The following is a 16,991-nucleotide window of genomic DNA, read 5'->3' as shown; positions in this document are numbered from 1 at the left end:
AGGTCGAAGGGTCAAAAGATCGAAACAAAAAATTTGAGTCAAAAGGTCGAAAGGATGAAAGGTCGAAAGAACGGTTGTAGGACAAATGTTCGAATGTCAAACGGTCGAAAGGACAAAAGGCCGAAGGGTTAAAAGGTCGAAGGACAAAAGGTCGAAAGTCAAAGGTCGGAGGGTCAAAAGGTTGAAAGCACGAAAGATCGAAAAACAAAAGATAGGAATAACGGTTGCAGGACAAAAGGTCGAAAGTGAAAAAGTGGCAAATCAAAAAGTAGAAAGTCATAAGATCTAAAGTCAAAAGGTGAGATGGGATAGGAGGTTGAAATTAAAAAACATTAGCCAAAACTTCGATTGTTAACCAACCATTCTTCTGCACATTTATGTTTATTTGCGCTTCATGTGATAATATTTCATTCCTCCATTTAATCATAGGCTTTACTTTCGAGTTTCGTACATTTAAATTTATTTGTGTTTAAACTGATTTTCATTGTTGAGTTTTTCCTTCTTTATGTCATAGACTGTTCTTTCGGGTTTCGCATATTTGTATTTATTTGTGTTTCACCTGATTATATTTTATTGTTTAATTTTTCCTTCTTCCAATCATAGGGCTTTCTTTTGAGTTTCGCATATTTATATTGAAATTTTCACCTGTTAATATTTCATTCTACAATTTTCCCTTTGTTCCAATATAGGGTATTTTTAAGAGATATATTGCTCAAATCAATAACTTCGTCAAAGTGTTGCTAGGCTTTGTTTACATACATTTTAATTCCTGAAACTAGTTCTTCAATTATTTTCATCAAAATGATTACTCGAAATATAAATTTTTTTGGTTTAATATACCATCTTCTAATGATATTAATTTTTCTCAAAAGAGGATACATTTGAACGGTAAAGTAAATATAAAGTAAATATAAACAAATATTATAAATTTATTTTTAATATTAGAAACCGTTACGTTACGCTGTAAAGCAGGGAGGTATATAGAATTGCCCAAACTTATTATTAATATCTTTATTAATGAGGTTTTCGGCCCTGGACCGGTTCGCCTCGCAATACCCAAACTTGCGTCACGTAATTTGTGAACGGTTCCTCATTATTGTTTCATTTTATGAAGTCAGCTAGTTACCCTCTAACGCTCAATAGCATCTTTAGACGGGGTTCTTTGATATTTTTTTGTAATTTTTAATTGTTCAGAGTTCAAAACAGTTTTTGATGTCGATCAATAGGGGAGACTGGGGAGACTTGAACCCCTTTTCTGATTTCCGATGTATCACAGCCAAAAATAAATAAGCATACGCGATTTCCACACAGACTTTCTAATTTTCTTTTCTTTCATATTTTTGAAATATTTTTCTTTCAAAATACGATGAATTTTCGAATTGCTGTGCTTATACATGAACGATTTTTGTTTTTTAATTCGAAAGCACATGCAAATTCAAAATTTGGAGAGACTTGATCCCCTTTCTATGATATCTATGCAATAAATATTTTTTCCTGCCAACCCTTTATCAAATCTGTCAAATCTACAAAAAAATTAGAAACCTGAGAACAGATTTTTTTTCGCCTTATTTTTGTATAGTTGACTAATGGGGGATCATGTGTCCCCATATTGAGGCAATAACTTCAAATCCAAATATCCTAAAACTTTGATGGAGTGTTGACATTTTTATCAGTACAGATCATTAAGCATATTTATGACTTTGTGCTGTGGAAAAAACGAAAGCTTTATTTAGTTGGTTTAATCACCGTTACTCAATATGGGGTTGATTTATTGATATTTTTCGAAAACGAATGCATTTGATCATTGTTATGACAAGTTGTTCAAATTTTGCGTGGCCAAAAAAAAACTTTAGGAAGTTCAAAACATATATAAATAAGGTTGTCAATCTAACAAATAACTCATCACATAAAGGTCATTTGTCTAGAGGAGCTATACTAAAATGTACGCTAGAACAAAACTACTTTCTTGATAAAACAGGGGGTGATTAAGCCTCCCAGGGGATCAAGTCTCCCCACCTTCCCCTAATATAAAGTTCAATGCTTGTTCAAATCTGGTTAAAAATTAATTCTAAACTACCCACAGTGGTTCCCCCATAGGTCATATATCCAAAAACCTGACTTTATCGAAATTCAACAAGTTATCCCTAAACTGCTACTTCATGGTATACTATATAAGATGCAATCGTCATTTTTATATAATTTGAGCTAATATGCTCTGTATAAGTCTTCGAATTTAAGATAATCCAGTTAAATAAACTATACGTGAAAATGTTGGCATACCTCATGAAACTTATGTTTCACCTTTGAATTCCCTCTTGAAATATCCTCTGAGTAAATATTTACATTCTAATCTGTCATCTACATGCTGTTTCAGCAGGGACCGTCCGCATCCAAGCAAATGGTCAACGAAAAACTCTACTGTGTTTGATGAAAGGATTCACAATTTTCTTCTGAATTTCATTATTATAATCCACCAATAAAATATGTTTCCCCTTCTGATCCCCTCCAAAAACATTCCCTGAGTAAATATTTACACTATTATCTATCATCTAAAGGCTATTTCAGCTGCAACTATCTGCAACCAAGCGAATGGTAAACAAATAACTTTTCTACGTTTCTTCCACGGAAAAACAATTTTCTTCTAAATTTTGTTATCTTAATCATCCAAGAAAGTATGTTTCCCCTTCAAATCCCCTCCAGAAACATCCTCTAAGTAAATATTAACACTCTAATCTGTCATCTAAAGGCTATTTCAGCTGCGGCCGTTCGCGACCAAGCAAATGGTGAACAAATAACTTTTCTTTGATTCTTCGACGGAAAAACAATTTTCTTCTAAATTTTGTTATCTTCATCATCCAAGAAACTATGTTTCCCCTTCAAATCTTCTCTAGAAACATCCTGTGAGTAAATATTTACACTCTAATATGTCATCTAAAGGCTATTTCAGCTGCAACCGTTTGCGACCAAGCAAATAATGAACAAATAACTTTACTATGTTTCTTCGACGGAAACACAATTTTCCTCTAAATTTTGTTATCTTCATCATCCAAGAAAGTATGTTTCCTCTTCAAGTCCCCTCCAGAAACATCCTGTGAGTAAATATTTACACTCTAATCTGTCGTCTAAAGGCTATTTCAGCTGCGACCAAGCAAATGGTAAACAAATAGCTTTACTATGTTTCTTTGACGAAAACACAATTTTCTACTCAATTTTGTTATCTTCTTCATCCACTAAGAAAGTATGTTTCCCCTTCAAATCTCCTACAGAAACATCCTCTGAGTAAATATTTACACTTAAATCTTTCATCTAAAGGCTATTTCATCTGCAACCGTCCACGAGAAACCTGAGGGTAAACAAATAACAAAATTATGTTTGTTTAACAAATATCATATTTTTTGCTCAATTTAATTGTGTACCGCTTCAATTTCTTTTTGAATATCCTTGTAGTCGGCGCTGGGCGATGCTCTTAAAATCGTGCGGCTTAAGCGCCACTCCATTCGGAGACCGCACGACGCGTCTAAATTTGCCCGATTGAGACTGCCTCAGGGCGAGTCCATTTGAAATACTCCGAAGAGGAGATCGATCCAGCCCGCCTACTGACTACGCAAGAACATTTAACAATAATATAATATTTCCATAGTATAAACCGCTTTTATTGGAACGCAAAGGTAAGTTTACTATTCATTATCTTAGAAGCATGCTTGATGTTGTATATTTGTCAATTGAGTTTCGTTGATTGCGCTACACCTGTCCTGTCTGTGTGTGCGTTTTTTTCTATCTACTCTATCTATCTACTTGTGCTCATGCATTGTGCTCTACTCCATACTATTCCCATTCAGCCATCCCTCGACGATGTGACGAACGACGAAAAGCTTCACACCCGGGTGTCTGACAATAGAGGTTCACGTAAAAAAATAACCTTATATGTTATGGCAAAAAAACCATTCGAAAATACTTATACTCTTCATTATGCCACCTAATGAATGATCCCATATCAAAAAGCTAATAACATTCATAAGTTAATGAAAAGTATAAGTTTCCGAATGTATGTGACTAATGCGATGTATAAGTTTTTTCTTATACATGTCATTAAGCGCCTGCTTTGGCAAAAAAGTATTAGACATATTAATAATAAACAACATCAAATTTTTTTACGTGTTGGATGGGACGTTCACGAATTACGTTACGTGCGCACGTTTTATAAGTTCCACATCCAACCTCAAAATATTATGGACGTGTCCAAATTCCTGACTCAATCAATCATCGACCTACGGTCGGCACAAAAAAAATCCTCCGAGGCGTCCTCACCGGACGCCCCACTCCACAAAAAAGATCTCTTGACTCACCGACTGTTGTTCGCCTACCAGTAATGCTGCGATCCTGGTAGACGGCGGAAAGCGATCGATGTTCGCAGCGATGAGTGGCCGTTGGTGACGTAGCCAATCCACCTGGTTGGCCTCCGGCGACGGATGCCGGGAATCTTTCGTCCCAACGATGGCGGTGTGACGCGGTTGCCTGCGACAAACGTAGCGCTCAGCTACATAAAGGACAATTAATTATACACAATGCACGAGAAACAACGAGCACGCGGAGCACATTACCTGGACATTTTCTTCGAGAAACGCACAAACTGATCCTAACGCACACACATAATTACGTTTGTTAAGCAAACTTGACACTACTTAACAAAAAGAAATAGAATTAAATAAAGAAAGTCTAACACGTTGCTTAACTTACACTTCAACAAGAAACGAATCACGGACAAAAAGGCGCGACACTTCTGCTTCAGTTGGCGGTTTGAGAGAAATTGAATTTGAAACCGTTACCCTCAAATTAAATACGGTGACCTCGGCCGAACAGGAATTCGGCATTTCTCGCGAACTTCATTGAAATAGTTCGGAAGTCTGTAAGCTTACGCTGAGATGTTCGCTAATGTTTCGGATTCAGTCGCGACCTTTTCTCTCTCAACATCTTCGGCGGATTTCAATTGAGCTTGACCTTCGGAGCTGTTGGCTGAGTACTTGAATCACGCAGGCGCTTAATGACGCCGCACTTTGATCGTATCGTGCTAGGCTAGATTTTGGCGCGATTCTATTTAAAAGTCTTAAATTGATTGGTAATTAACGATTCATCATCTAAGCCATGGAGCGAAGGCTACATCCTTTAAGTGTATTCATATTCAGGCTGCCGAAATGGCATTTCAGTTACCACAGTCTGCGACTGAGCTTGGAAATAAATAATCGATGGTAAAAAATTACCAAAATTGATGAACACGAGTATTATGTTTTCTTTATCATGGTCAACTTTATGGTACTGAAAAGCATGTTTCTCCCCGATTTCCATTCTTAGACATCTCTGAGAAGATATTTAAATTTTTAGCAGTCATTCAAGAGCTATTTGTATGCCGATTATTAAATTAAGATTATTAAAGAAAGAATCAGAAAGAATAGATTATGGCTGTTACGCCCTTTTTCAAATGTTGATCTAGACTTAACCGATTTGTTCGGGACAAGTTGCATTCGACATGGAATCATATCCTTTTGTTTTCTAATATGAATTGGCCAGATCGCACAATGGGTCTAAAAGTTATGGCAAAAATACTATTTTTGCATATGCACTAGAAAGGCATTAACATCGCTAGGTGGATTGATCAGGTTTATTTTCGTTTACTACTTTCACAATAACAAGCATCTTCCCACCCACGCATCTTCCTCAACAATGTAAATTGAACGTTGTTTGTTGGATTTTTGCATATAATACTGAAATCGGCTCCGTAAAGTATGATAATGACTGAGCCTACCAAATAATTAAAAAATAGGCTGTTTAACCCGAAAAATACTAAAAGTACACCAATTTACCGTATAATTTCCGTAATTTATATTTATGACCGCCCTTCTAAGGGAATGGAACCACTGTGACCTGAGCATCACACTTGTAGTATAGAGGTTGCCGTAGCCTATATACAACTGAATTCTATTACATTTAAGTTGTATTAACCAAGTTGGCCTGATTTGTGCTGCTAGGTTAGAAAAACAAAATTCTTAAAAGGTGAAATTGATGAAATCGAGAAATTATTATTTTGCTTAAAATATGTTCAGATCGGTTTTAGAAAGCAAAATAGTGATTTTGAGAGAAAGCAAAAATTTGAGTGTTTGAATTAACGCCTATGATTATTGGAACGAAACCTATAATATCTGTCCATTCAAATTTTGTTTGTTTTGTCTCTTCTATCTTTCGTCTTTTCGACATTTTGACCCAATTATTTTTTCAACCTTTTTTTCTTTTAGTTTTTGTCCTTTTGCGACCTTCTTTTCTTTCGGCCTTCTTTTCCTCCGACCTTTCGTCCTTTCGACCTTTTGTCCTTTCGACCTTTTGTCCTTCGACCTTTTGAACTTCGACCATTCGTCCTTTTGACCTTTAGTACTTTCGAGCTTTGTTCCTTCGACCTTTTGTTCCTTCGACCTTTTGTTCCTTCGACCTTTTGTTCCTTCGACCTTTTGTTCCTTCGACCTTCTGTCCTTTCGACCTTTTGTTCTTTTGACCTTTTGTCGTTCAACGTTTTGACCTTCTACCTCTCGTCTTTTCGACCTTTTGTCCTTTCGACTTTTTGTATTTTCGACCTTTTGTCCTTTCGACCTTTTGTCTTTTCAACCTTTTGTAATTTCAACCTTTTGACCTTCTGACCTTCGATCTTTTGTCCTTTCGACCTTTTGACCTTCGACCTTCTGACCTTCGACCTTTTGACACAGATTCATGAAAAATGATGACAAATCTAATCGAGGTTTTTTACGCGTTTGGATACTTGAGTTGAACAGGAAATACAATTGAGACAAAAGAATATTTGACCAAGTTTCTGGGGAAGAAGTCCTAGATGAATACTTCAATACGCCAAAGGCGAAACACAGTGTAGACTGTAAAAAATCCCGTTAAAAGCCGTTCAATTTTCGATGATGTTTTGAATCTGGTTTTATTTTCGGTTCTTTAAACGAAGCACTTATTAAAAGAATTAAGTAATGATGGCAACTGAGCTACTTAAAAGTTGAAATTTACTTGTCAACCAACGCCACCAAACTTCCGATAGACCCACTCCAGGAATTATTATATCTTGATCTGAATAGGTTCGGAGTTCGTTTTTTCTTGATATGTCCAATCGCTATTCCTACCTTCTACCAATTCTCTCCAAAGTTAAAGTTTATTTCAAGTACAGAAGTTCTTTCAAACCACTGACCAAGGTCTAATGGCGATTCCGAGGTCATTCGATCCACTTTAAAGTAGAATTCCTCTTGGTGCGATTACGTCCGATCTACTAGTGCGTGAATTCACAACAAGGAAGTCTGTCTTTTTTTCTAGTTTTTTTTTTATTTGCGTGGGTTTATTAAATTTGTCAGAAAACCGTTAAAATTTCTAGAAAAGGGATTTTTAGAAATCTGCTGTTTTTTTTAATAATCGTTACTTCCTTTCCTATTTATTGAAACATATGGACTATGCTGGTTATAGAGACGGCATGCAAGAGGATGGGCGGACTATGATTACAGTTTTACATTAGTAACTCTCAAAATTTGGTGAACAAGGGATATATAATCAAGATCAAGTCCCACCAACACTTCCCTAATAAGCTTTGGTTGTTTTCCTCGGACCCGAGATGTTTCTTTGGCGCAGACTTAGGACCACGCTCCTCGCACGCTCACGACGTGATCAATATCCTGAAAATCCTCGCCGCCAACACAGAAATTGGCTCCCGAGAGCTTCACTCTGAAAGGATATGCATTTGGAGTATAGTGATCGGACATTAGACGACACGCGGTTTGAATGAAGTCTCGTCCCATATTCATTTTTTTAAACCATGGACTTTTCGACATCTGCGGACTAATTGAATACAGCCATCAACCAAATTCCCCATTTTTCCATTTCATCGAAGATGATTTTCCGGTTGTAGATATCATCATCCATAGCACCCACCTTATCCAAAGAGCCCGCTTCTCAATCCCGGGATCAAGCAATGAGAAGGGACTAAGGCCAAGCTCTTATAATGATGCTTGTTTTGAACACGCATGAAAGTAAGGGGTGCCTAATAACGGTTTCGCCAAGGGCGCTGGGAGTCCACGCTCTGTCTGTAAATAAACTTCACGAAAACAATTGGTTACAGTGTTACTAGGGGAATGTGGGGCAAGATGGCCACCCTAAGCAGTGGAGCGTGTTAATCTGTGCATTCATTTCGAACAGAGGCGCGGTCACCTTCCGAGACGTGGGTAGGACAAATAAAAAGATTTATCAAACAGGAGAAAAACGAATTTGACAGGAATAACTTAGGTGTAAATCTCGATTCTATTGAAAAAGCTATATTCTTCTTCATAGTTCATGATTGGCCGAGAATCAACTATTCTCACTGTACGTGTACATGCTTTAGAGTTTCATAAATTCAAAACCAACAACGATGCCGGTTACGCACTTACAGTCAATTTGGGATGAGAAGAAGAAAATAAGTTCAACACTCATTGTTTCAAGAGACCAATGAATCCTCTGCATCTCCGTGTGCACTACGGGAAAGGAATAATTGGTTAGTTTAGAAGATAATCTTGGTAAGCTATCAAAAAATAATTATTTCAAACTTTATTGATGTGTTTCGCTTGATGAGCGATAGCACGATTCTAAATCTACTCAGTGCAATGCACGGCCGACGGACTATGCGTCCTGAGAAGAATCGTTCCTCTTCCGATCAAATCATGCGCACTACAGAATCATGATCTATCAAACACTAAATTATTTATCGACGAGAAAATAACCACGCACGCCCATTGCCTTCTGTATTCTGAGGAGGATCGCGCTTTTTTTTTCGATCGAAACGACGGGTACCACAGAAGCACGGTCCATCATGCTTTTGCATTCTCATAATGGTAAGCTATAGCATAGCTGAGAAAAACTATATAAATGTTTTCACTGTAACACTCTGTAATCTAAGCTACTTTTAAGAAATATCTTAAGGTTTAAAGGAATCCTTTTGTACTTTAAGAGATATCGCCGAGTATAATACTCAAATTATTCAAGACAATCTATGCAGATTTTTAATGGTGTCAACCGGATATCACTATCTTTAAAACTATCTGGAATCCATTGGAATTTCGGAAGGCTAGAGACCACACAAGTAACTTTAAATCGTCCAAAAATCTTACAGGATTATCAAATCTCGTAAAGGATTTTCAGAAATCTTTATGAATCTCACAGAGTATTTATGCCATTATTTATGGCACTCCGGATTTCGGACTTCCATTTCATGTAGTGAATGTAAAGAGAACAAATGTACATTTTACATTGTGTGATTTCCCAAGAAACTTTTAGGAAATCAAAAAATGTACTTTTAAGAATATTTCTGACTCACCAAGGACCATTACAGCTTTTAGACAGTTTTCAACAAAATATACGAAATACCAGAAAACAGTAAAAAAAAGGATTAGACTTCTTGGGGAAAACCATCAGACGTCCTTGAATCAATGTTGGATGTCCTGGAATCATAATAAAATCTCGAGAGACTGTTTAGGGAAAAATCTTTTCAAAACCCAGATTTTTTTTTGGATATTAGCAAAATCCTTTGATTAGCTCTGAAATCTTTCTTTAACTAATATACAGATTCTTGTTATCTAATATCTGCATCAATATTCAATTTGATATTTAGTATTAAAGTTTTTGTCATAATCATGGGTAGGACAATGCTTCGAGTGTCCCACCCAAGTATTTTCATGCGTAGGACATGTCCTACGTGTCCCACCCACTCCCGGCGCCACTGATTTCGAATATGGTATATTGCAACCTTTCTAAACATTTCCAGGTCTCGTTTATTATGTTAACATGAATAAAAATTAGTAACCAATAATCATTGGCGTAGGTACAGGGGGCTAAAGAGGGCTTTCGCCCCACATAGAATGTAGCTAGCCTTACTATTACTTTGGTTATCGTAGATTTTCTAAGACATTCTGGTTTTGCAATGGACTCAATCAGCAAATTATCAATTCTTTAATATTTTCAATTTTTTTCAGATTTTTGTGAGTAATTGTTATCTAAATCGAGCGTATTATCTTTAGCTTCCTAATTAATACCAATCCTGAAAGATCAGGGTCGTGCTTCACATTCCATTTACGACGAAAGCAACACCTATCAAGGATTTTCCAATTTTTTTATGGCAGTTGAGCATCGATGAAATGCATCGTTAAATCGAGCGAAAATGGTAAACTTTCTGTGTTATGACTGTTAAAACAGAAAAGTTTAAAAAACATACAAATATCAAACGCTATTGAAAAAGTAACAGCAATTTTGGTGTCTTGTAATTTTATCGTGGACGACCTTTATCTAGAAGAAATGAAAGTAATGCAACGAAATTATCAATTCGTACGGTTTCGAAAACGTTTCTGAGTCTAACCAAGAATATCGTAACTTTTGCTGTTTTTCTCTGGGATGAAATAATATTAGCTTCCCTTCAAAAATTTGAACTGAAGGATCAACAGTTACGACCAAACACCACACTTAATAATATATTTAACGTATTTCATTACTTCCCAATGAAAATACATTTCCAACCTTCACACTTCGATGCCCCACATGCTTCAATCAGCATTACTTCCACCGCAGGTAACTTATAATTTATGCAAGAAATGAGAATAGTTGTCCCGGAATTTGATTTATGTTGAGTGCCATCTGACACAATCGAGCAAACGAGGTTTGACAATTTTCCATCCCGACAGCCCGACAGGAGCAGCCCTGCCCCTATGCTGCTGCTTCTCAATGGTGTTCGATTCGCCCTAGTACTCCTATTATTCCATGCTCATTTCTCCGATTGGCACCATTCGTCAATGCTTCCTTCAATTTTTCAATTTCATTTATAGAAAATGAAACTGCACAAAATTTGCATAAAAATTGTGTGTATCCAACGTGTCAATTTTTTTTCCTATTCTCACTCTCGTTCATTTCACCAAACCAAACCGCCACCGAGAGCCGGCGAGGACGACGGTTAGGCCCCGACCCGAACCCAATCAATCCTGCCGCACCGGGCTCGGACCCACTGCAGAACCCTTTCGGCTGCGACTGCTTATGGTGCAGTTGCTGCTGACGGTGGTGATGAAATTCGATTCAAATGATGGTTTGTTCTCGGTTAGGGGTGCTTCGATTTGTGGAACATGATGGAGTTAAATAGCAGATGCAGCTCTACAGGTTAACAAATCGTTCGAATTTTAGAACGTTGGTCGGTGTGAGATGATGATTGCCAAAATGGGGAGCTTCCTACAAACTGCTTTCATTCGCCTTAATGAAGGTGAATTCTGAGGGAAATGTCGTTTGTGACATATATGTGGCTTAAAATTCGATTACTATTCGTCGAATCTATTGATATACACATTATGCTTAGGTGACTTCTTGCTGAGGTTGTCCAGGATTGCTCTCGGAGTGCAAATGTTGAGGCCTGATGTTCATCAAACGGAAATCGTCTGCCATAAATATAAATTCGATGCAGCGGGCTGTGAGGAATAATGGCACCCATCGCCGTCATCATCAACCCAAGAACCAAAGCTCTAGCCTTGTGCCTAGCTGTCGGTGCTGTGTAACCAAATAATTTATATCGATTTAAAGATTATATGTAGGTCTTTTTTACACAGCCGGGGTGGCCTTTGCCGTTTGAACGTTTGATATTGATTTTCGACGGATGGATTGAACGGATGTGTCCATGGAAGCGGAAATCGGAGGAAGGGGGCACGCATTGAATGTATCAAATAAATCTCATTTGCATATTTTCGCTATTAAATGCGAAAAAATTTCGATACATCCTCTTTGGGTGATCCTTTTTTTCATTCTATAGATTCGTCCTCTCGCGCGCAGTTGTCTCGCTTGCTTGTTGGTCTCGGCGGAGGCAACCAAACCTTTTTTGTGTCATGTTCCGCTGGATGGGAGGGTAAAATCGTGGAAATAGATTACACTGTGCTGTTGTGGCTGTTTCCAGGATGTGATTTTTCCGTGTACTTTTTTTTCTGTTTGCACACTACCTACCGAGAGATGTTTGTTACCTTGGGATGTTGAGTTTCGATTTGAAACACTGATAGTTTTCAAAACAAATCATTGTAAGGTTATGAAGTGAAATGAAAAACTTTAGATAAAATGAGACATTTGTAGTGGAGCAACTAGAGAAAAATAATCTGGATGGAAGTACGAAAACCTCAAAGTCTGGGAAATAGACCTTTCGAAATGGCGCAAGCCCAATAACCACCAACTTAACCGCATTCTGACCTATGGTGCATATCAAAAAGTGTTCTACTTGCTGTCCAGTCCAACGTGAGATGCTACGTACTTCAAGCATTCGATTGTTTGATCTATGTTACCTTTTCCAGAATCCTTGTCATGACGCTTCTGCTACTGCTCCACTTGTTCAACATTAACCATGCTTACAAATACGCATACGTAGTACCTATAAGTTACTTATCCGCACAATGACCCAAATTCGCTTCAAACTTCTTCAGAATACTTTACACATGAGCATTTTCTATCCATCAGATGAGTAAAACTGCTCCATCGCGTCTGTAAATATGACACATTCAATTACAAATCTTAACTGTTTTCACCTTGTCGGCACCGAGCGGAAAATAAAGTTCAAACAAACTTCCCAAAATTTCAAAGTGAAATCGAGGTACCTCACGTGCCGAGCTGGTGGCGTCTTTGGACGCTTGAAGCAAAGGGGTAACGAAAATTTCAACTGCTAACTTGCTTATCTGTTCTATTTTGTTGGTCTCGTCATATGTCTTCTTATGAATTTTAATTTTCCACCGAACTCTTGAAAATTTTCTCCAGCGATAACAGCGCTCCGCCAGCGACTTATGTACCTATCTGCGGCGCAGTTGAATTTTTCATCTTTAATTAAATTACAAAAGTAATGATTAACCGTATCCAACGCGCGCTGGAAGAAAAGCCTTCTCCGCCCAGTTCCGCACTCCTAAACACGACGCCCTCTCGGTTCGCCCGTGATAGGCACGATAGCCCGTAGAGCAGAATGTTTCGTTTAATAATTTTGGGGCCCGCGTTTTTCTCGCTTTTGGCATTTTGGTGATAACTCATCCAGGTCGAACACGGCCGCTGTTTTTTTTTTTCATTCCTCCACAGTTGATGGAACTACGTGCTCAGCCTTCCGTTGAGTGAGCTTATCACTGATGATGATGCTCTAGTTTTCGGTATTTTCGCCGTCCACAACAACCTCACCGCTGCGGAGTGCACCAAATGCGCGTGAAGGTAGAGGTCTAGTGGCAATGCTTTTTTTTCCCCGGTAGGTACCTAGGTGGAATTCTTGAGCGTTCATCAGACCTAGGCGACTTGAACGACGGATAAGAAGGCGTTTCAACTTGATGGGCTTTTTCGGAGTTACTGGTGATATCGTGGCGTGGTTTGCTGGTGGTGATGATAAATAGAGTCGCTGATAATTCCTGAATGACTGATGGGACTTTCCTCTGGAGTGTGGTTGATTTTTTAACCCGCTGCGCCTAAATATCTAATTGTTCGTTACAGAATGAGCTTAACATTTTTCAAGGCATTGGCAGCGAGGAACTATTTTTTACCAGTTGGCCAATTTCTAATTCGGCGAGATGTTGTTCCCTTTGATAAACCGTTGGTCGTTATTGTCCCTGAAAAATAAGCTTATTATCTACAAGCAAATCATCCTCCCCGTGATCGAATACAGCATGCCGGTCTGGGAGAGCTGCGCTAAAACCAGTGCAACCAGTGCAAAACAAGTTCCTAAGGATGATCCTAAACACTTCTCTTAGGACACGAACTTCTGAGGTCCACCGCCTGGCCGGTATCAAAACACTTAACAGGTGCTTTTGGTTAAAGTGAAAGGATGGTTAAAGATCGATTGAACAAAAAAATGGTGATATATACCAATCGATTCAGCTTAACTAATTTGCTTGCAACAAGTTGCATTCGCCGAAGAATCATGTACCATTATTTTCTATTGAAAATAGGCCACATCGCGCTATGAGCTTCAAAGCTATGAACAAAATAAAATTTCTATAAAACACGAGAAATACGCCATTACCGTTTGGTGGATTAATCAGGGTTTTATTTCATAAACACAATTTTCTTGATTTCATATTTCAAATAATCAAGTGAGCGTGTTGCTGTTTATTTATAATTCCTCGCTTTAATTAGATCTCTATTGGGACAAAATTTCATTCTTTGCAATTTCCAACCCGTCATTCCAGTTAGTACTGCGAACAAAGGCCTGAGGTTGCCAATCCACTATGAAGACAATGCTGAAGCATGGGAGCTGGAATTTAACAGACGCTGAAAACTGGAAGCTCGTAGGAGAGCTTTCACGAATAGTGGATGAATGACACTAAACGTCAAGAACGTTTTAGTCTATTATCCAAAAATAATGTTTCAGGAAATGCGATGCGAAGAAATCTTGTTCCAAGAAGTCCCTGATACTGTCATTTTTGTATGTGATCAGAGATTTGCTTTAGCATCTGAAGTGCTACAATTGGAGTCGTTTCCATATCTTCATGCAACATTAATTGGTGTAACTGATGAAGCATTCTAACGGTCAACCTTTTATAATGCCTCTATTATTACAGTAAAGCAAATGAAGTCTTGGAAGTTTTATATATCCATTCGAAAGAATTCCAGTTCTTTCTTATTCATTTTCTTTACTGCTCCTTAAAATGGGCTGCGAAATGGTGAGTTGACATCCGTGAAAGGGCGCTTAACATAGCTCTGGTCCTCACAAGTTCCAATACTCACGCTTCCACGGGTCTTCCGATGACAATTGACCGCCAGCTAAGAGTTGCGTACTTAGCTGGTAGTGCAGCCTGGGCACTGTTGTCCTTCTGACATCAGCTAGAGTGAGAGGGTGCGTCCTGTGGGGTCTGTCTAGGATGCGGTGGGGTTCGACAGTGGGCTCTGTTGAACTTCTATAAAAAGCTGCATGTGTCCCCAAGCAGGCCCTATCAAAGCGACCGTGTGCCGCTCAAAGCGCACTAGCCTAGTCCTGATGTTGGGTGGGACTTTAAACAAATTTGACCCGACTGATCGAGCGTCTGTCCACCAAGGAGGTGCGGCTCCAACAGCGTCTGTTCTGACATCCAGCGGCTGAGTATGAAATGCTATTCCCCGGAAGCTATACCTAAGATGGCAGCCCCATCCCGGTGGATAGGGAACCTTGGGCCAACAACCTACTGTTCCCGAAACATCAATTTGTTCGAGAATCCGATAATGAAAGAATACGGACTGATTTTACAGCGACGACTCTTAGCGCGAAACAACGGACACGGATAGGAACATGGAACGTTTTAACCCTAGCCCAGCAGGGTAAATTGGCACAACTTGCCAATGAGGTACGCCGCATGAAGCTTGAGATCCTGGGACTGAGTGAAGTCCGTTGGCTAAACTTTGGAGAACACAGAACACTGTGGGAACAAGTTCTACTATACTCTGGTTTACGAGGTGAACACGCTCCGCGGCATCGCCGAGTTGGCTTCCTACTAAGCGCTCAAGCACACTCTGCGCTTATGAAGTAGGAATCTATAAGTGAAAGGATAATCGTTGCCAGATTTAGAACACGGGTCCGAAACCTTACTATAATCCAATGTTATGCGTCAACCGATGCTGCCGATCTGCAAGATAAATAGAACTTCTACAGTCAACTCAATGCCGTCGTAGATAGAATTCCGAAGGGTGATATCAAGATCTGTTTGGACGACTTCAATGCGAAGATCGGATCCGACAACTCGAACCATGAGCGCATTATGGGACGCCATGGTCTCGAAGAAATTAGCGAAAACGGAGAGCTGTTCGCAGAATTTTTTGGCAATAACGACATGGTGATCGGGGTATAGCTCTTCCCTCATCGACCGGTTCACAAGGTCACGTGGGTCTCCCGTGACAGCTTTACGGAAAATCAAATCGACCACATCTGCATCAGCCGAAAATGGAAACGGAGCCTTCTTGATGTACGGAATAAACGTAGTGCCGATATCGCGTCTGATCATCACCTCCTCATCGGCGAAATACGTCTGCGCATTGCGCGGATTCGTCGGCAGGAGGAAAGAGTTGGACGACGATTCAACACACGCCGACTGGAAGATGCCACGGTGAAACGGTCCTTCCTTGAAGAACTGGAGACGCGTGCTGCATATATTCCGGAAGGTGGCAGCGTGGAAGACCAATGGACCGCCAACAACAATGCCTTCATCGCCACCAGCGAGAACAATCTGGGCGAACTGCTTACCCAGAGAAAACAATGGATCACCGATGAGACCTGGAGGAAGATAGAGGAGAGAAGAGAAGCCAAAGCCGCGATAGAGCGATCGAAAACCAGAGGAGCCAGGGGAAAATGTTGAAAGCTTCCAATATCTTGGTAGCCAAATGGCGTCCGACTGCTGTACCAAGATCCACATAGGCGCACGGATCAAGAAAGCAAGGGCTGCCTTCGCGAGTTTAAGAAATATCTGGAAAAACAGGCAGATAAGTGAACGCACCAAAATACGAATTTTCAACTCTAACGTGAAATATGTGCTGTTATACGCTAGCGAAACATGGTGTGTATCAGTGGAGAACACTCAACGACTGCAGGTGTTCATTAGCAGATGCCTGCGATATATAATTCGGGCCTGGTGGCCTCACAACTGGATCTCAAACAACGAGCTCCATCTTCGTTGTCACCAGAGGCCGATAGCAACAGAAATTCGGGATCGGAAGTGGAGCTGGGTCGGCAACATTCTTCTTAGGGGCAGAAACGAAATCTATAAACAAACATTAAACTGGAACCCAGCGGGGCCTTTCTCGTATACTAAGTATACGGTAAAGGCTATATGATCGCTCCAAAAACAAACTTTTTATAGAAGGCCCGGAGACCCATAGTGTTATATACCAATCGACTCAGTTCGACGAATTGAGGTGATGTCTGTGTGTGTGTATGTGTGTGTATGTGTGTGTGTGTGTGCGCAAAACTACTCAAAAAATGTCACTCA

This window comes from Armigeres subalbatus, unplaced genomic scaffold, assembly GCF_024139115.2.
Source record: "Armigeres subalbatus isolate Guangzhou_Male unplaced genomic scaffold, GZ_Asu_2 Contig465, whole genome shotgun sequence".
Classification (NCBI taxonomy): Eukaryota; Metazoa; Arthropoda; class Insecta; order Diptera; family Culicidae; genus Armigeres; species Armigeres subalbatus.
The sequence above is the reverse complement of the archived record's forward strand: the minus strand, read 5'-3'. Positions refer to the sequence as shown.